Source organism: Neopsephotus bourkii, unplaced genomic scaffold (genome assembly GCF_033783945.1).
Source record: "Neopsephotus bourkii isolate Nb327-2 ecotype Australia unplaced genomic scaffold, CSIRO-AGI_Nbou_v1 NB_933, whole genome shotgun sequence".
NCBI classification, from domain to species: Eukaryota; Metazoa; Chordata; class Aves; order Psittaciformes; family Psittacidae; genus Neopsephotus; species Neopsephotus bourkii.
Window position 1 is genome coordinate 395,834 of NW_026901427.1, and position 22,122 is coordinate 417,955.

A 22,122-nucleotide genomic window follows, 5' to 3' on the forward strand; every position below is an offset into this window, starting at 1 on the left:
AATTATTCCAGCTTTATTTTCACATTTTTATTAGAGTTTTTTTACCTTTGACAGATGATAAGTTGTCCTGCTCATATATATGAAGAAGAAAACTTTTTTCAGCTTGTTATTTTGAACCAGAAACAATCTTCTGGGCAGTTTTTCATTGACATTTTTTCTTCTTCTCTAGAAAATACAAGCCATTGTACTCTTTATCCTTCTCCAAGACTCTTTTGGGCCCACAGCTCTATCGGCTCTTTCCTGTTCTTACTGAGATACTGCTTCAGTATTCCATCAACTACCTTCTCCTGAAGTATTCCTGATGCTTATAAATCACACTCTAAACCAGTCTTCACTAGGCTATCTAAAAAACATGGTAATTCAGTTTGTACTTTGCTCATCATACAGACCAACAGTATCTCAATGTCCTCTTGTACTTGCGTGATAGTAACTACTGTCACTTGTTTTATATTGTTAATTTTTAATAAAAATTCATGGAGTAGACTCCTGGTCTATTAACGAGGCTTACTGGCATTAAAATAATCCTATTACTACTTTGTGCATTAATGTAATTAGCTAATAGTTACTAAACTATGATTAATAATATTGAGATATTTCTTTAAGCTTTTCATCTTGCTAAAGCATAAAACCTGACAATATCATAGAGTAATAAATTCAAATGCAAACTTTCAGTAATAAACAAATGGATGTCCTCTATGTCTATAATCACTGAGAAATACTAGTTTTTTTCCAGAAGATGGTGCTTATGTGCCACTAAACACAACAGAGTCGACCAGTTTCAGGCAAGTTTCCCACATGGTAGAACAGAAAATAAAACAGTAATTCATTATTTTTGGTTTTCATTTTGAAAAGATTAAAAATGAACTGTCAAGATAAGGAAACACTGTCTTTCTTTCACATGAGATGAATTCTCCAAGTTTTTTAAACTGGGCATTCACTGAAATACGTTTTTAGTGCTGTCAAGTACTAGTCAATGCACAAAACAATGAGAAATAATTGACAGGTTTTCTACAACAACAGAATTGTAAGGTGTTGTAAGAATGGATTATTTACGTTTGCATTAGTAAAAACCTGATGAGAAGCTGCAGTTTCAGTAACTCATTTTTACTACTTTGGATTAAGAGAATGTTTTTTAAAGCCAAAAAGTGAAGATACATTCTCAAAACTTAGCTTAGAAGGAGTTCTTTGAAATTAAACTGCGAGGTGTGTGAGTGTAATAAGGATCTACAGAGAAACCAATTTCTTTTAAACTACATTTTCATTTATGCAGTATGTTTACCCCACAGGAACACAAAAATTATTTTAGAAGCTTTGGTATCTAACATTTAGAATTTCAGAAGTTCTGTTTAGAAAGCTGATTTGGAGATGTGACTGCATCCTCTCCTGCTACCAGTTGCCTGTAAGGTGTTGAAACTTACCTGTCTTGGTCTGAAACTTTGCTTAGACTTCCTTAAATGGTCTTATTCACTGGTTTGAAACACAGGACCACAAAGGCACAAGAGAACAGAGTTGCTCTTCTGTTACGTCTGTGCCTACAGAGATTCGCTGCTAGCCCAGCGCACAGCATCTCCAGAATCAGTGAAACTATTGTGGTATCTAAAATGGCATGATGCATGGCAGTACTGCAGTCACCATAGTTTGTCTTAGACTTATGCCTGGTTCTTGCTCCATAAGCATGCAGCATTCATTGCAGACCTCTGTGTCTTGTTCAAATTCTTTGCTGAGTAAGGTCATTAAGTTGAGTTTATAGACGGGATGGTAACTTTGTGATGAATCAGGCAAGTAACTCTGCAGTCTTGGTAGGGTAATGTTTGCCTGCTTCTTTTGCTCCATGATGTGACAATTATTCTGTGAACCGCCTTCCTTCTGAAGGGGGCATATAGGGATGCTGGGGATGGGCTCTTCATTAGGGACTGTAGTGGTAGGACAAGGGGTAATGGGTTCAAACTTAAACAGGGGAAGTTTAGATTGGATATAAGGAGGAGGCACTGGAATAGGTTGTCCAGGGAGGTTGTGAATGCTCCATCCCTGGCTGTGTTCAAGGCCAGGTTGGACAAAGTCTTGGGTAATATGGTTTAGAGCGAGGTGTCCCTGCCCATGGCAGGGGGGTTGGAACTTGATGGTCTTAAGGTCCTTTCCAACCCTAACTATTCTATGATTCTAAACCAAAAGCTTAAAAAAAAAAAAAAGATAATCCCAGAGTGTCTGCAAAATAAACAGAACTTCCAGCCCTATATTATTTGTTGTATATGCATGAGCAATGCAGAGAGTTATTTTCAAACCTGGTTTGGTAGAAGATAAAGTACAAAAGGAACATGCTGCATGAGGAAGGAAAATGCCATCTACCAGAGTTATCTTCACTTTGTTTGCAAAATCAACTCTACCTCTTTTGGTAGAGCTTAAATAACTTAACATGTGAAATACATCTACCTAGACCTTGCCCCTCCTTGTTAGGAGGTTCTTTTCCTTTTCTTTAACCTGCTATCTGTGGAGCTTAGAAACACCTGTCTTGCTAGTTGCAATGGTGCAGTGTTTGCCCTCCTTGAAAGAATGACATGAGGCTCCCTACAGAAGGAGCCAGTCTCAACAGTTGCTCCAGAGTTTTTTGCCTGACCTCTTGAGGAGAAAAAGGTGTATAAAAGATCACACTCTCTTTATCCAAGTATTTGTGAGCCAAGGATTCTCCTGTTAGGTTTTTCAGCATCTCAGACAATACAAGGTTCAAGTGAACCTTTTCCCACAGCAAATACATTTCCAGTATTTTTCTCTCATTTTCTGGTGTCTGATAATGGCTGAGCTGAAAGCATAACCTCAGTTAAACAGCTACTCAACCAGTTCATACAAGAAACCAGGCTTCACTAAGTCCAGCATTCACTGAAATACTTCTTGTTCCATGGAGTCACTCCACTATCCCTGGCAAGGACGTAGTGGCACTGCCTCTCATCCTGCCCATTCCACCTGGAAGCCCTTGAATAACAGACTGTAAGCATTTCTTTCACAGAACTTCCCAGTATGTGGCTTGGTCACTCTTTCCTCACAGCTACGTGATCTACCAATATAATGGGACTGTAGCATTTGTTCCTCTTTAAAACCTGAACTGGCAGAAATGCACTTTTCAGTGAAGTGCTCTAATGTAAGCTTATACTCAGCCTCAGCCAGCATAGCTGAAACCCCCGGCCAAGAGACATTGTGGGATGGCTGTTGCAGAATTGTTAAATACAAGAGCAAACGAGTGTGTATACTGGATGTGAAGTTAGTCCACACAGAGCCAACGACTTGCTGCCTCACATGTGGAGACATACTGCAGTCCTTCCTAAGGAAAGTTGCGAACCACAGATCTTGGTTTTTGCAGAACTACACAGACTGCTGACCAAACCAAAATCCCAACTTCCCTCCTAAATTAAATGCAGTATTCTACAAAATAAAGACTTTTTTATCCTAATGTATACTCAGTAGACAAAACACCTTAAAGCATTAATATACATCCTGTCCTTTCTTTAACTGTAAATCTTCTGCAGGATTCTTCTGTCAGTAGTTCTGAGAGGCTTCACAGTGGTATACATACTTGCAGCAGCTACCGATGTAGCTACCTACAGACTACACTGGATTGCACAGTTCTCCATCCCAAGTTTCATAGGATCATAGAATAGTTAAAGGTTCCAAACCCCTGCCATGGGCAGGGGCACCTCGCACTAAACTATGTCACAAAAGGCTCTGTCCAGCCCAGCCTTAAACACCGCCAGGGATGGAGCATTCACAACTTCCTTGGGCAACCCATTCCAGTGCCTCACGACCCTCACAGTAAAGAACTTCTTCTTTATATCTAATCTAAACTTCCTCTGTTTGCCAAACACCTAATTTGTACGTTTAAATGGAGCTTTATATAGTTTTGCCCCATATGTATTTGCCCTTATTCAAATGCCTGTAATATGGGGAACAAACAAGAAGAATTAGAGATGTGTGCACGTCTATGGGGTATGATATAAAAGATATCACAGAAACATGGTGGGATGGCTCCTATGACTGGAGTGTTGGAATGGAAGGTCACAGGCTCTTCAGAAAAGACAGACCTGGCAGACAGGGAGGGCCAGTTGCTATTTATGTCAGTGATAGGCTGGAGAGTATGGAACTTTGTCTGGGGACAGGTGAGCAGTTAACAGAGAGTTTGTGGGTCAGGGTTAAAGGAAGAACAGTGATGGGAGGCATTACTGTGGGGATCTGTTACAGACTGCCTGATCAAGAGGAATCTGTGGATGAAGCGCTTCATAGACAGATAGGAAAAGCCTCATGTTCACAGGCCCTAGTCCTCATGGGGGACTTCAACCACCCTGATATCTGTTGGAGGGACGGTACAGCCCGGCACAAGCAATCCAGGAGGTTCCACGATTGTGTGGAAGACAACTTCCTTCTGCAATAACAGAAGAGCCGACAAGGAGAAGTGCCATGCTTGACCTCGTGCTCACCAACAGGGAAGGGCTGGTTGGAAATGTGACACCACGGCAGCCTTGGTTGTAGCGATCATGAGGTAGTCGAGTTAGAGATCCTCAGGACAGTGAGAAGAGCGTGCAGCGAACTCACTGCCATGGACTTCAAGAGAGCAGACTCTGGCCTCTTCAGGAACCTTAGTAAGGTTCCATGGGATATAGCCCTAGAGGGCAAGGGGGCCCAAGACTGCTGGCTGATATTCCAGGATCACCGGCTACAAGCTCAGGGATGTTGCATCCTGACTAGAAGGAAGTGCAGCAGGAGGGCCAGGAGACCTCCATGGATCCATAAGGAGCTGCTGAGGAAAATTAGGAGGAAAAAAAGAGGCTTATAAAAGGTGGAAGCAAGGACAGGCAGCCTGAGAAGAATACAGGGATGTTGTCCGGAAAGCTAGAGACCAGGTTAGGAAAGCTAAGGTCCAGACAGAATTAAACTTGACCAGGGATGTCAAAGATAACAGGAAGGGATTCTATAGGTACATTGTGAATAAAAAGCAGACTAGGGACAACGTGGGCCGTCTGTGGCAGATATCAGGAGAACTGGCTACCCTGGATTTGGAGAAGGCTGAGGTTCTTAATGACTTCTTTGTCTCAGTCTTCACTGGCAAAGGCTCTGAACACGTCACCCAAGCCTTGGAAGGCAGACGCAGGGAATGCAATAATGGAGACCTTGGGCCCACTGTAAGAGAGGATCTGCTTCGAGACCTTCTTAAGAACCTGAACATGCACAAGTCCATGGGACCTGAAGAAATCCATCCATGGGTCCTGAAGCAGCTGGCAAATGAAGTTGCTAAGCGATTGTCCACCATATTTGAAAAATCATAGCAGTCAGGTGAAGTTCCCGACAACTGCAAAAAGGGAAATATAACCCAGTTTTTAAGAAGCGGAAAATGGAAGAGCCAGAGAACTACAGACCAGTCAGTCTCACCTCTGTGCCTGGAAACATCTTGGAGCAGATTCTCATGGAAGGCATGCTAAGGCATATTAGAAAAACAAGGTGCTTGGTCAACAGCCAGCACAGCTTCACTAAGGGGAAATCCTGCCTGACCAATTTGGTGGCCTTCTATGATGGGGCTACAGAACTGATGTTGGGGCTATGGAACAGTAGTTGATGTCATCTACTTGGACTTCTGCAAAGCACCTGACACTTTCCCGCATGACATCCTTGTCTCTAAATTGGAGAGACATCAGTTTGATAGGTGGTCCACTCGGTGGATGAAGAACTGGCTGGATGGTTGCACACAAAGAGTTGTGGTCAATGGCTCAATGTCCAGCTGGAGACCAGTAACGAGTGGTGTCCCTCAGGGATCGGTGTGGGGACCAGTGTTGTTCATCATCTTCATCGCTGACATGGACAGTGGGATTGAGTGCGCCCTCAGCAAGTTTGCCAATGACACCAAGCTGTGTGGTTCAGTTGATACACTGGAGGGAAGGAATGCCATCCAGAAAGACCCTGACACACTTGTGAGGTGGGCTGATGCCAACCTTATGAAGTTAAACCATGCCAAGTGCAAGGTGCTACACCTGGGTCAGAGCAATCCCAGGCACAGCTACAGGTTGGGCAGAGAAGAAATTCAGAGCAGCCCTGCAGAGAAGGACTTGGGGGTGTTGGTTGATGAGAAACTGAACATGAGCCAGTAGTGTGCGCTTGCAGACCAGAAAGCCAACTGTATCAGAAGGAGTGTGACCAGCAGGTCAAAGGAGGTGACTGTGCCCGTCCACTCTACTCTCATGAGACCTCACTTGGGAGTATTGTGTGCAGTTCTGGTGTCCTCAACATAAGAAGGACACAGAACTGTTGGAACAAATCCAGAGGAGGGCCACAAGAGTGATCAGGAGACTGAAGCACCTCCCATATGAAGACAGGCTGAGAAAGTTGGGGCTGTTCCGCCTGGAGAAGAGAAGGCTGAGTGGAGACCTCATAGCAGCCTTCCAGTATCTGAAGGGGGCCTATAGGGATTCTGGGGAGGGACTCTTCATTAAGGACTGTAGTGATAGGACATATGGTAACATCTTAAAACTTAAACAGGGGAAGTTTAGATTGGATATAAGGAGTGGATATAAAACCTGCTTTACTGTAAGGGTGGTGACACACTGGAATGGGTTGCCCAAAGAATTTGTGAATGCTTCATCCTTGGCAGTGTTCAAGGCCAGGTTGCACAGAGCCTTGGGTGGCATGGTTTAGTGAGAGGTGTCCCTGCCCATGGCAGGGGGATTGGAACTAGGTAATCTTAAGGTCCTTTCCAACCCTAACTATTCTATGATTCTAAGAGTCTATGAATTTTGACTTTTAGCTCCTGGTAACACTAGATTTGCCTAGTAATCTTAACTGTTCTTTCGGATCTTCAATACTCTGCACACATTAACTAATATAATCCTCTTAATCCTCTTAATTAATTAATTACTTCATTACTTCTTGTTATTCCCCCCCACCCCCCACCCCAAAATGTTAAGGACGGCACTGAAGAGTTGATGCTAAGACTTTCTTACTGCATACTAAATAATGGAAAGAGTTTTTGAGAAAAGGTTATCACTGCAAAGGAGTTACAGGAATTATGAAGAAAGCCTAATACTTATGAAACACTGGTGACATATGCTTTTAAAAGCTCATTATTGTATGTGCATCATCTTTGATACAATACTTCAGTACTGCAAAGTACTGCATATTGAAGACCAGGTGCATTCTCCAACCTAACATATATTTTCTTCATAGGTAACAAAGATAAATACGCAATAAAAAGAGAGAAAGGACTTGTTAAGGATAGGCAAAGTTACAGTTTTTTCTGAAATTTTAAAGAGCACAGACAAAATGGCTTAGCATTTTAAAAATAAACAAAAGATTTGATGCAGGCAACTTCTTTGAGGAGAAAAGTATTTTCAGTGAAGTCATGTATAAAAATAACCAAAGCTAATTCTAAATTAAGTTTGAAAGCTAAGAAAAGACGGCCTGCCTATCCTAATAACGCTGTCTAAAGTGCTGTCACTGGGAATGCTAAGTTTCTCTTGACAATAAAACTTGGATCAGACTGGAAAATGAAGTGCTTGCATTTTATGGACTGAGTCAGCCTTTAGAATATTTTCTGCAATTATGCTTTCCCTGTATTTCTTTCTTGAACTTTTATCCTGTGTAATTTTCACATGAGTGCACTGCTTCTTAAATCAATAAGGGTGGTTTTTTCCCACCTTGTTTTGAATGGACCAAGGACTTGTTCCAATAGAGCAACTAATGTACTCTAAATCAGTAGTTCTCAAGCTATTGTTTGCAGTCATCCAGAGAGAGCTGGCTTGTCACATGGTGCTGGCTGTAACCTTGTAAACAGAAATAAAAACACTAAAAAGATGTATTAAATGCCTTCCCATGACATGGTCTCAGCAAACAAAATAGAAGTGCTCACACAGCGCTGAGAATTGTGAGTGTTCTTTTCCGAATCTTGGATGTTGGGTGTGATTTTGTGCACTTTTAAACATCAAGTGCTTCCCTAGAGTATCAGAACTACTTACACAGAGAAATATGTTACAAGAGTTAACAGCGAAGAGCGGTGAAAAAAGAGAGGAAGGCAAAATAAAAACCATACACTTCAGGATGGTAGATTCCAACAAAGTCAGGGAAACACTAGTTAAGAATTTATGGGAGGCAAGTTCATAGGGAAAAGGAGTTAAAGAGACCTGGCAATTCCTCAAAGAAATGGTATTGACGCACAAGTACAAGCTGGCCCAATGCAGAGGAAGGATGGAAAAGGTAGAAAGAGACCAATCTGGCTAAGTCATGAGCTTATTATTAGCCCTAAACACAGGAAGAGAACACAGAGAAAGTGGAAATTAGGTTAGATTGCTAGGGAAAGTATTTTTCAGAGGACACAGAACTCAGGCCAAGGTACAAACAGCTGCAATTAGAAGGAAAACCAAGAGTAACAAGAAAGAAATATGTAAGTAACAATTATATTATTAAGAAGAGCAAAGACAACTGTCAAAAGTGACAGCCTCATGAACAGCTTATGGAAGCTATGTCTTGACTTTCCTAACACAGAGTAGATGCATAATTTGTCGGAAAATCATACCTAGAGTATACCTATTTATGTTTAGCTGTCAAAATCGAAGTAAGTATTGAGTGGTGCCATGATCTGAATGAAGCTCAGCAGGCATGAATGAAAGTAGTATGTGACAGCAGAAGCAGTAACCAATCACCTGTACAAATACTGCACATGGAACAGTTGGCTAAGGAGGAAGCAGGGGTAAATCACAAGCTGCACATGGCCCAGGACTGGCTTGCTGTTCCAGAAGCAGCAAAGCTTAGACTGAGTTACATAAATAGCCCACCTACCTTGGAACAAGTGAAGTAAACTGCCTAGTCCAATTAACACTGATAAAAACACAGGGCATGCAGAATACTGTATCCAGTTTGGGGCACTGCCCTTCACTTAGATCCACTGGGCAAACTTAACAGAGCACCAGGATATTCAGACAGCTAGAAAGCAGAAACTAAATAAAACAACCAAAAGAAGCCTGAAATGTGATAATAATCAAGAATACAGACACTACTCTAAAGAGTATGTTTTTCTCTGTATGTGCATGCAAGTGCTATCAGCTGACACTATGCACTGTAATTCCGAAATCTTAAGACACATTCCTATGGTTCCCATTCAACATTAAAAGTGTTGTAGCAGACAAACTAAAGTTTGTCTAAAGCAGTGTTCACACCTTCATTCCCATAATGAAAGTATCATACTATATACCACTTATATCTTCATAGTTGGCACCAACTCAACGGTCACGTTCCTCAGGTGAAGCAAAGTGTAATACACACACAAATACTGCCCTCAAATTCATATTTATTTAACGCTTCTCCACTTTCCTTTTCAGGCAACACATCACCCAAAACTTCGTAATGCTCTTCTTTCCAGCTTCCTTTCACATTCCTCTTCTGTATACAGCAGACTCTAAATGTCAGCTTTTACCTACAGTAACCACGCCTACACATACTTGGAAAGCTCTCTTGAAACGTCTCTGAAAAAAGTAAGACTGCTGATTTCCTGATCACTCTGCAAGACCTGCTTTCACAAATAAGCTGTTGCATCTAAAACAGAAGCAAAAAAATGGGAAAATTCACAGCAGACCAACTGTGAAAACCCTTACACTTAAAATTTTTCTCTGGAACGTGATAATAGAAAATTTGTGTCCACCTCAGTTCACAGTTTTTTGAAATCAAGTTTATCCACTGACCAAAGACACTGAATAATCCGATATCATGAAAATAGAAAGCACTTTAAAAGTACCAGGTGAGCTGCTTTTATCACATATTTTTCTTCTTCTCAAGTTGTTTTACAAGGCATTAAAACAACTCAAACGGAACACCTAGTCAAGTAGCTCACCTGTGCAAGGCAAACCATGTTATGGTTGAAGGCTGTGCCTCCCATTTTGTATCTCAGTGTGCAAACCTTCTCAAATCTCTTTTCAATAACAATTCTTGGTGGTGGTGTGGTCTTTTTTCCTGACATAGGAATGAGAGAGAAATCCAGATCTAAGAAACATCACTTTCAACCATGAGAGCTGATTTAGTTTCCTGAAGAGCTAGGCTAAAAAAGACACAGTCATTGATACGTTACACAGTGGATGCACAGAAAGAGGTTTTGGGAAGAAAGAATTTGAATTAATTTTTTGGGAAGAAAGAATTTGAAAAGGATTTGGAAACTGTTCAGAAGATTTATATTTTTTTTCACTGTACTCAAATTATTGTCCTCATAAGAAACTGAGATTCTCAGATCTCCTCTGCTACTACATTTTGAATGGTTGGGCAACAGATATCCAACCATGCGCTACACAAGAATTTGAGATTTCAAATAGTATATAAGCTACTACTTTTTCTGCTGTCACCAGCAGAGATAGTAAAAATTCAGCCTTTCACAATATATAACAGCAAGAGCCCATTTAAGGGCACATACGCAAGTGCAATCGTATAGGTACTAGAGCATAATAGAGGCCTATTTACTGCATGAGTGCATACTGTGTTCTTGAGGACAAGGGACTTTGAATACTTACAGACAATACCTACGTAACAAGCTAATGAGTTAAATGCAGTAGTTCTGTATTTAGGACATAGCTATGAACGTCTGACTAAGGATGCAAAAATCAGTCACTGAAGAATTAGTGGCATGTTCCTGATTCAGACAGTTTTTGAGTTCTTGTCGTATTAAGTGAGAAAAAGATAGCTTCTTCTAGTGTCATTCTGGCAACAGGTAAGCTACCACTCCTACTTTCATGGCTGAAGACACCTGAAGTTGGCAAAAACTCTTGAGTATTGGAAAGGATGATTTTATACAGTTTTAACATAAACGTGAGGTAAATTTATTAGTAACAATTATGTTACTAACATAGACACAGGCACAGACAGGCATACACCATTTCTTCAGATTGGCAAAAACAGTAGAGAGAGTTTGTGCCATTTTGGCAGTTACGGTACTATAAAATAGAGAGAAGTATCATCTGTAATTTTAAAAATAGGGAGGCCCTAACATAAATTTGTCCTGTAGGTAGCAAGTAGACAGATAAATTTCTGCGGTGACACTTGAATTCTGACTGCATACGGCATAATCTGTTTTTTACAGTTTAGACCAGCAGTACTTTTATGATGCAGCAATCTGCGTAATGCAGTGTTCACATTTTTTGTGAGGGATTTTACTTGTCTTTTCTTCTCATTTCAATGTGCTTCCTTTCTCAGAGTGCTGTTCTTTCCTGGTGAATCACTTGCAAGTACCCTGGCAATGCTGCATCTTGCAACCAAATGAAGGGTTTTTCTCTCTCCCTTGTTCTGGGGGTCTCTAATTTACATATGGTGCAATGGGATGGCAGTTACTCTATGCTCAACTAATTTTAAGGACACATTTACTGATTGCCTAAGGAAAAGATAAAATCATCTATCTGCTACTAAGTAGGATCTTGCTCTCCCTCAGACATGAGAAAAAAGCTGTAGCCATTTCTAATCAAGGGTAATTGAAGAGAATAGCAGGAATCTGAAGTTTAACCCAGGAGGATCACCGTAACAGCACCTGTTGCAGTGTGCTGGTCATGTTTCTGTCCTCAGAGTGACCCTGCAGGACTCTTATTTCCTGTCTCAGCATCAATGCAGGCGGTCCCCTGAAGATGGTCACTCCCTAATTTACCTTCAGGACACTAGAAGGATTAAATAATAGATGTAAAATTTATTTACAAATAACTAGGATGCTGCAGAGTTACATTTCTGTGCCACATGGTTCAAAAGGTCTTACAAAACACCAGATGATAAGGCAACGAAAAGAGGCAATATAAGTAATTCAGCTAAAAATGTAGGAAATATTTTTTTTAGGGAAAAACAATGTTCCTGTGAAATCAACTGATTCAGTGACACCAGCTTTTCACTCCAAAAAGGTAACTTCATTTGTCTGTAAAGGTAGCTCTGGTGTTTGTAAAGACTGAGTAAGAATGTTGTACTATTATTTAGAATTTTTCCTATTTTGGTGAATGGATACACACAGCACTCCTTTAGGACACAAGTCTTACTTTACTCACTAAGCACATTTTTGAGGAAAAGAAACACTTCATTTTATCAACAGATTTCATATATACAAGTGCTTCTTTTGAACTGTATTTGTACCATCATAACAAGCACAGCAAGTCTCTGAGCTGAAAAGAACTGAGTATTGGTAAATACAACATTTGCTTGCCTTTTCCATTCTCCAGCCTTCCATTTATGACCACTGCTAGAGAGAAGAGTCTGATGGACACTTTTGGTGTGGTGCAGAATGGTCATTCTTATATTCTGATGTGGTGATCCTTCCTATTCAGGAATGACTGATGTGTTTAGGTGCACCTTAGCAGATGGAAACTGCACTACAGTATGTTACTCTTCTATCCCACTCAGACAGGCAATGTTGCCTTAGCTGTGTTAAGTTACACTCTCAAATCCTGATCTGCAAAAATGCAGATTTTATGTCTGGGAGGCTTAAACCAATTTGTGGCAGTACCACAGAGGTCCAGCTAGTTGTTGCTTCTACTGTTAATTCCACATGTCAAACCTGACTTGCTATGGGAACGTGAGACTGTCTACGTAACTTCTAAGTAAAAAAAGTCTTCTATTTTAAGAGAAGTGTTGATTTATTTTATTTGCTCCTTGTGGCGTCATCTTAGCAATGTACTTCTGCACAACTGAGAATAAAGTAGAAAAATAGCTACAAATAAAGACAGGAGAAATTACAAATTAATCCTAAGTAAAAAGATCTGAAAAGTTCTCAAATTCATGGCTTACATACTCACCTTTTTCTAAAGAGAACTCTGAAGTTTTATACTCCATCCACATAGTAACTGCAGTAAAGCTAAGATAAATCTGCAGGTGTACCGTTATCTGCAATAAAAATTAAACACTGCCCAAATCAGAATGTTTAATAAATGTAAATTAAAGAGCATAACATGGGAAACAGAAGACTACTAGAAGCTTTAGAAAGGTTAAGTATTGTGAAAGCAATATAGTCACAATGCCTGGATTACTGGTGGGTTTAGAAAACATTTTCCAGTGCAAAAGGAGCATATCGTTCCATCTCCTGATTAGCATCCCTGAAACTTTAACACCACCATAAGCCATAAGAGGAAATAGCTGAAGGGTCCTACAGTAGCACAGATCCTGTCTTTGCCTTGCATACTAGCATAAGACTTTCGTCATCTGTATGAATGGTGTATTTGAGTTGCTTTCATTGCAAGCATTTGCTGCCCCCAAGAGTCAACAACTCAGTTCCCATGGTGCTGTGTAATTTCTTAAAGGATGTTTCGTATGTACAGTATCACGTTCTTGTGGTTGCTATAGCAATGAAAGCACTTGACTTCTACAACACCGAACAGTGAAAAACACTCATATAAACCATGAAGAATAAATACCAGAGTTTCAAGTTCATTTCTGAAGGGATTTTAGTTACTGATGTGTAATTTCTGCCCAATATTAACATGAAACTGAAGCAATGTAACCAAAATAACCTCTTTATCTAGACAACAGAAGTTCTGCCAATCTGATTTGTGCAATATTTGCATAAGTATATACCCGAATATGTGTATTTGTTAAATAGCGCCAATAACTGATCAGAAAACAAGTATCTCATTAATGGTACATTTTCCTTTACAATATACTCATTACTTTCTAATGCGTATCTTTATTAGTGATTTTACTGAAAAATGGCAATGTGGCTATTTTGTGTCCAAAGCGAAAACAGAATACAATCCCTCCACTATAGAACTAGTATATTGAAGCTTAAATGCCCCACTCAGACAGGGGGAGCAGTGTGCTCCTCACCTACAGAGAAGAGACCCACCTGGCATAGCGTATTTTGCAAGAAACCCAAATATCAAAGGCAGAAAGAAAACAAAGGAGTGGGACACTGACAAAACAGAAGTGCAAACCCTAAATAACAAAACAACTTCTATTCGGGGAAAATAAAAACTAATCCAGTGTGGAAGTGATCAGCATCTCTCACACATATATGGTTATACACCTTCTATACAAACACAAACACTTATAAACACAGTCCTGTGCACATGAAGTGTAAATGCAGCATGCGCCTAATGAAGAATAAAGAAAAGTAGCAATACAGCCAAGTGAGGGAACAGGCAAGAAAAGAGCTGTGAGTGTGCAGTGATATGGCTAAAAACCTAGTACTTTTTGAATTGCTTATGCCCAAGTAATGGGAATGTTGCTCACAGTAGCAGTCCTAGAAATTTAGCACATTTATAAAGGTATGTCTTACTTTCCTTGTGTGTTTTTCTCTGGCATTTATTAATGTATTACCTAAGTTGTTCTCTCATTAATCTTTTACGACACTCATGAAATGAAGGGGGGGTGTACCACTTTACAGATACAATAAAGTGATGGAGTAGGTACTCACTAATTGTAGGCAATTACTCTGAGATGTGCACTATTTCCTACTTTCCCTGAAAGCAAATGAGAAACAACAAACAACAAAAAGCCCCCAGCTTTTGTAATGGGGTTTCCCTTTCTTCTTTTTTTTTTTTTTTTTTTTTAGTTTGTTCTTGCTTGTTCTTAAACCAAGACAAGAAGAATTTGAGACTTAAGACACAGCAACTGTGCTAAAGGAGTAACATCATTAGCAGTTCCTGTCCTTCAGAAGGCCCTGAGAGGTACCAAGACAAACTACTACTCAACCAGATGCACAGATACTTGTTAGGAGAACACTGAAAACCTGGATACAAATTAATGTTTTTTAATGTATTCTTTTTCACATCTCCTGTTTTCTGCATTATGCTGACTTAATGATGTGGAGAATGTGTCACATATTGACACTCACGGGTATGCCCAAAATTGTTAATCAAACTATACTGGATCCATGCTGTCGGGGGTAAACAGTTCTAAAGATATGTTGATATCTTAATTTGAATCCCACTCCCCTTGCCTACCCAGTCTACCACAAATTGAGTGGGTTATCTTTTGTTCTCCCCTATTCCTTTTCTCCATGTTTTGACTTATAATCCCTAAATACATAGTGATAAAACCAAAAAGGAAGTAAATTCACTCTCCCGGTTTATCATTCACTTTACTTAATTGGTAAGTATTGGTCAACTCCTACTGCCTTTTTAGACCTTGTCACTTGCCTTTTTGTTGCAGTCAAATCCATCTTGTCAGATAAATCTTGATTTCTTCCCTTTAACATGCAGCCCATGCCCCCACCATTACCTGTAAAATCAGCTGATTCACTAAATAATAAGTGAAATACACTGAACAAACTGCTGCCATTAAGGGGTACTTTCTCAACAACTGCACTTTTTTCACCTCCCTTCTGTGCTGTGGGTTATACCGTCCTTCCACTTAATGCCGGAATCGGCACTTGTTGGATGCCTGAAGGGTCACTTTCACTTTTGTCTGCCAATATTGCTCAAATTGGGCAGGTTTCTGCTGAACATAGCGCATTATGGCAGCTAAGGGTAGCACTATCAGTGACAAGGCAAGATACAGAATAATGTACCCTACGCAAGAGGGGAAGAGCAGGCAGGTAGTGGGGATTAAGGGATATGGCAAAGATGATCTCCATCTTCGTTTGGTCACCCTTGTAAAGAGCTGCCACCTAAACCTTGTTATCTGTCTACCTCTGCATTTTCCAGCCTCATTTCTTATCAGTTCCCTGCCCGTAATGTTGTGCCATTCGTGTGTGCGTGTGTGTGTGTGTGTGTGTCTCCACATTCCCTCTGCCTCCCCACACCCAGTTCAGTAGTGCTCATCTGTCCCTCACAGGTGTTGACTCAGCTCCCCATACTGCCCCTAGTTCAAGTCCTTGTCCCTGCTGCACTCCAGTCAGGTATACTCCTGCTCCTGCACTGCCTGCGCAACTAAGCTAAGGACAGACCCTGCTGCTCCCATCATTTGCTTGCCTGGAACTCAGCTAGCAGCAACTATGCTGAGAGGTTCTGTACCCTGGCTACCACACAGCACGCAGAGCCGTGTTTTTAAAGCAACATGTCCAGGCTGGCCAGCATCAAGAACTGAGAGAGGACAGCTCCATCGATCTTTAGATTAAGGTGCTGAATTCTTACTTAAAGTCTTGGAGCCTATTCCAAGTGAGATAATTCACAGAGTAACTTGGTCTCTGTGGGTGAAGCTCCATGGGAATAGCTATAAGCATGCTCTCCCAAACTGCAAATACCATAGTAAAGAAATAACAGGCTTTTCAAAGAAAGCTTGATACATATCTTTTTTAATTTGAAAAACAGAAGGCTTTCTCCACCCAAATAAAAGCATTAAATACAAACACATTCCTCCAAATATTCAATTTATAACACACGTTCAGCCTGAAATGTGAGCAAAACCTTGACAACCCTATATGCAACCAAAGGTAGATTCTTAATAAAAATGTCAGTCAACTTTCAGAATAGAAAAGGCTACCAGCCCTACCTATAATTACTGTTGTACACATTACAGCTGCAGGGTGTGAGTTTTCTTGCAAGCTTATACAAGTTACAGCCTACTTCTTGCAAGTCTAAGGAAGTGGGTCTCAAAGAACTATCTGATAGGAGAAAATTCCACAGGAATTAGTTTAAGCAGCGCATCCAGACAAATTCAAAAAACTAAACACCTAAACAACCATGATGTTTCAAGAAACTGTCAAATACAAAGAAGTCAAGATTAATACCATTTCTAATGAGGCAGTATGATATCTGTGCAAACAGGGAGTTTTCATAATTACAGAATTCTAAAGGGCTTGAAATATAAGAATGTTAGGTAATGGCATTATTCCAAGTCATAACTAATGCAGTCAATGAACTAAAAAGATTTCATTAATTACTCTGAAAACTGTAAAAGGTTATAGCGTAGGTACTCAAAAGGCTTGTTTTAATACTACAGAAATCCAACTTAAAGCAATTTACATGGCCTACTAAGACAGCAAGAACTTTGTATTTTGACCTCCTTAAAAACAGACCTTCCTCCAATTATTTTAGCTGACCTTTGGTAGGATCTGGAAAACCAACCTAGCTATGTGAAAGGTTACCTCTCTTTTGACTGTGTTGATAATAAGATTTGTTCATCCTTATACTCTGAATTTGCAGCAACTATGAAAATAATTATAGAAACTAGAAAATAATTGTAGTATTTTTAATAGCAATAAACTGATAATTCCACTCACAGATGTCTGAAGCTTTGGATCACATGAGTAGATGTAAAGTAAAGTAAAGCCAATACTGATTGATTTTGAAAATCTTTGCCAAATTTTTTTCACTCCTGGATTTCTTTTCCTTTACAGCAGAGCTTTACACCAGCATGGCATACAGTCAACCTCTGCAATCAAGTGAAAAACTGATCCTTTGGTTCACTGGACAAACAGAAAAGAGACCATTCTGGATAGATCAAAATTTCCTGTTGGCTAAAATAAAATGCTACCACCCCTTGTTACCCCTGCTGGTGTTCAACTTTTCTCAGCTAAATGCGGAAGAGAGAGGCATTTCAAAACAGCAGCAGAAATAGGAAATGCACTTTTAAAAATCTGTGTTTTGCTTTGAAGTTACTTCTTGGGTTGGACAAGTTTCACCTAAGATTACTTTTCCAGATGACAGTTTATTTTCTAAACCTTCCCCACCTCTGTCCATTTGATCACTTTAAGTCTTGGTTAAGCTGATCTGAAAATTGACACATTAAAATTAATTTTCTCTGGAAAATTTTTAAGCCATAATTTCTAACATACATACAGAAAAAAATCTCTTCCACTCCTTGCTTGCTTGTATCACAGTATGTGTGTTTCCACCAATCCCCTGCTTTTTGGACACTTTTAATGCATACACATACCTTCGTCCTCACCTTTCATAAATCTTGTACAAGACGCAGCAAGTACCCAAAGCCTCAGACAGTGACCTATAAACAACTTAGCCTCTAAATACTGAAAGGGCACTCAGTTGTTATCCTCCATCTGCCCAATAAATACTTCTCATGGCAAAGCTCAGCATCACTGAGAAACAGCAAGGGAAGTTGAAGTCCATATCATGTTAGCAGCATTTATACCTCAAAAGTTACTGGCAGACTTTCCTAGCTGGGGAAACCAGAGCGGCCTTGTTTGCAGATAAATCTAAGTAATTCCCCAGGTTTTGTATTTGGATGATGCATCACTCTTGTTTTAGCTACCAGTCAAGGAATGGCACATATCCATGTTTCTGCATTTTGACTGAGCAGGTGGCAGCAACGTACCTTACAGCTTGAGTGAAGTCTGAAATCCCCCTAGATCAAAAATACATTTCCTAGCAACCATTCAACAGCTAACATATTTAATTTTTCCACTAATGAACTAAAGGCAGAATCCCATCTGCACATTTGACTGTGTTGGAAGAAATGAAAGTCCCAAAAAATACATGACATGAACACAGCTCCAGCAGATCAAAGAAATTAAATTGCTTGCCCAGCCAAAATAACTTGCTGGGACAAGGAGATTCAGAGGGGCAGAAAATATCAGCAGAGAAAACAAGAGACCGCTGAAAAAGAGCGAGTCTTCCAGCCTGAGAACAAGCTGCTGTTTGAGACTCAACTGACATCGTGGAGACTAAATGGGTTTGGACACCACCACAGCTTCTGCAAAATATTGTGTGATGCAGAAAGAAAGCCCAGGCAAGGGAGCGCAGTAGTCCTGCCTGTCGATGGACACAAGCCGCACGGATTCTGTGGATTCTGTGTTACATGAAGGGTACAGTCATGGGTTTAGGTTTCCTCAGCAAATAACTGCCTATTGCCTGACCCGCGGTGACTGACCATTATGTTTCCAGTTTTTTTCAGCTGTTTTTTTAATATTTACCACAACTTGAAGACCAGAGTAACTGCATTAAGGCTGTTACTCCTGAACATTTTTTCCCATATTTGAGTCATATTCACTACTGCTGCTCCACTGTTTACGTAATTCTAAGTATTTAATTGTACGTTACAAACAGCCTTACTTTCAGCTGTAGGAAGTACAGCATACGAACAGTCTGAACTGTATTCATGCTTGTCAAGTGCTATATTACTTTATAGCTGAAGGAAATCTTTCAAAGCAAGCTACAAATTAAATGGTAGTAAATGGCTATTGCTGCCATAGGAAGGTGAAGAAAAAGCATTCGGACCAAAACTCAAAGCCAGACACTGTACTTCCTGTCTTTTAGATTTTCTAACATGTAAATTGATCTTTACAAAAAGGATTAACTACTAGAAGTGTACGGCTGAAGCCCAACATTCAGCTCTGCTCGCTCGTTATTGACCACTAGAGCAGGTGTCCAGAATCCTAATGCAGGGCTCTGCAGTTGGCGTTTATATGATCTGCATACTAAGCACAAGTCACCATTGTCTTCTAGTTTTAATTTATTGATGGCCTTAGCAACAGCTATTTTGTTGCTAATTATACTGTAAATTGCTAGTACAAAATTAAACAGCACTTTGGACTCTAAATATGCACTTCTATAAAGTACATTTCTTGAAAAAACTATTTTATCAGGTAATCAGATTTATGCTCAGAACTTTCAGGCTTTCTCACAGAATACTACCTTGTGGTATTTTTGTTACGTTAATGGCTTACGCGTATCATTTTCTCAGGAAAGCTTTATAGTATGTACTAGATAAGAGATGGTGGTGTAAGAAGGCATTTTCAAAAGTTGCAATAGTTAATCACAGGCACATCTGTGTCATTGCAAGATGAAGTCTAGGGCATTTGAGAATCTTGTCTCTTAGTACTTCTTGCAAAAACAGGCCCAAGTATTCCAACAGATTCCATTTTGGAAAACCTGTTATTTATCAAAAGTCACCATGTGGCTTCAGTTTGTAGTTTAAAGTATATCTTACCTAGGTGGCTGTGCGACAGAGCTGAGGGCTGGCAGGGAACATGGAGTCCACCATAGCTGACTGCAGATCTGGATGTTACTCTGGTTCAGACTAGTCCATGTGTTCCAAGATACAGTCTCCACTTGGCGTGTGAATTTAAACTAAATGGCTTGCCAAATACTTTGTGATCTCTCTTACTGAAAGACACTGTGAAGTAATAAGAGTTAGGTTCATTCCCTAGAGCTCAGAGCATTTTAAACATCTAGAAAGGTATGTCTCATGTTAGCCCATTTTTGTAGATGAAAAACTTCTCCTGTTTAAAGATCGTAAGTAACTTCTCCTGGGTGATACTAACTACCCCTCCAAAGTTGGAAGCAGTCATTCCATCTCTCATTTCTATCCTGTGCTCCCACAAGAAGACCATTTTTGAGTGAAAACTGAGGGTCATCTTGACCTACAAAAAATAACAGGGGTTGGCGTATAACTCAGAAATAAGATCTACTCTACAGAACGCAAGACTGCATGCCTACTCTTCCAGGGCCTGCCTTCATTTTTCTTCTTAAAGATACAGAGGTTTTGTATTTCTCCCATGTTTACCAGATGTGCAGTTGCCCATGGGGAGAGTTTCATTTCTAATGTTACAGGACTCAAGGTCATAAAAATGTAGTGAGAACTATGGCAGCCATACAGTCAACTCTTGGTTATGTGTGGGTAGTTATTTGCTCTGTACTCCACCTTGCCAAGCAAGCTTGAGCCCTTCTGCTAACAGAATGTCAAAACAGTTGTTTTCCATCCTGTGGAATATGGTCCTCATGTTGCCAGTCATGTAATAGCTGGCAAAATGAATAACTGAGTACAGTGCTTGGAATAAAAGAATGAACAAAATTAAAATCTAAACATAACAATTGATGCCAAGGGGGTTGGGGGAAGGCTAAACCCAAATTTTATCTCAAACTCACATCATAAAAATAAAATCCTGGTTGCAAGTACCACTTACAAAATTATAAATTCATTACTAAATACTTTAGAAGGATGTTTTAATGAAATTCTGAAAAGATTAAACCTGGGTTGAAATCTGTAAACATTTGATGGGTTTTAGTATATGATAAGCAGTAGATTTAAAATTCTCTAGGGAATATGTAAGCTCAGATATACTCTGCCTCTTAATTCCCAGAACTGAAATCCTCCCCAAACACATTGGAATCTCTGTAATTTACTTGAATGAATGCACCCACTGCTGAAATGTAGACCTTCCTCCTCAGCACCTCACACTGTGAAGAGTCATGTTTAGTTGTTTAATGCCTTGCAGAATTCAGTGAAGAATGGGGAAAAAATGGTAGGGTTACATCAACAGATAGTAACCAGGATGGGTTTTCTGGTTTTTTCCTTTTAACCTTGGCAGAGACACAAAGGTAATACCATACTCTTAAGAAAAGTGCTGTAAATATCTTCACTGCTCATATGAAGGCAAGCTCTTGATTCATATTTCTTTCAATTGGTACCCCCATCTAGCGTTTAGATTAGAGGCTGACACAGGATTTGGTTAGTCTGTGTAACACCTGCAGCGTTTTCTACAATGAGAAAGGGTTGAGCAGCTGCACAATGACGCTTTAAACTGCGTTACTGGAAAATCAGCGTCAGGCTTGAAAAAGTTTATTAAACATTCTTGCTGCTACTCCTCTTTTGAGGCAAGAAGAATTAAACCATCATTATTTCTAAGCTGACAAATGTAATCAGAGTACTGAAACTTCTAAGTTTTCCAGATTCCTGATTATTTGTTTTTAGAAGATTGATACTGTCATGTGATAGGGGTTAAGCTCTGCTTTGTGCACAGTCCTTCTCTTGTGAGTATCTAGAGATGAACTGAGTTATAAACAAACAACCTGTGGTTGTTTCTCATGTGCTTAAAGTGTGGTGTGTGTAAATAGAAATGAGGGAAAAAAAAAGCATGGAACAGGGATGCAGTGTTTCAAGCTGCTTAGACTAAAAAATACATTTATTTTATGAATGCTGCATTTTGAAGGTAAGATATCATATTTGTAGATCATGTATCAAGAATTTTACCCTTTGTCAGGCTGTTCTACAGATTTGGGAAAGAAAGATTAGATGATCACTCTGGCAGATACACATACACATATTTGTATTTTAACAGTGTTCTCACATTACCTTCACTCTGAAAACCTTCAAGGTAACTCAGGTAGTGTGTGTATTAGTTGCTAATAATTCATGTGTCTAAGTTACATTGAAGACATTTCTGGTTTTATAACCTAGAATAATAGACATTTATGTGGCACTTCCCATTGGAGGAGAATTAAGTGCTTTTTAAAGATTTGTGAGGTATTGGCA

General features: G+C 39.8%; 1 long non-coding RNA gene across 1 annotated transcript; it reads right to left on the reverse strand.

Annotated features, from left to right (window-relative positions):
• Window positions 1–16,510: 16,510 nt before the first annotated feature.
• LOC133214749 (uncharacterized) lies at window positions 16,511–17,369 on the reverse strand. The gene is made up of 2 exons (XR_009726220.1): window positions 17,132–17,369; window positions 16,511–16,608 (listed from the first exon to the last, which is right to left on the reverse strand). It is a non-coding gene; the product is annotated as an uncharacterized LOC133214749 (long non-coding RNA).
• Between the last annotated feature and the right edge of the window lie 4,753 nt (window positions 17,370–22,122).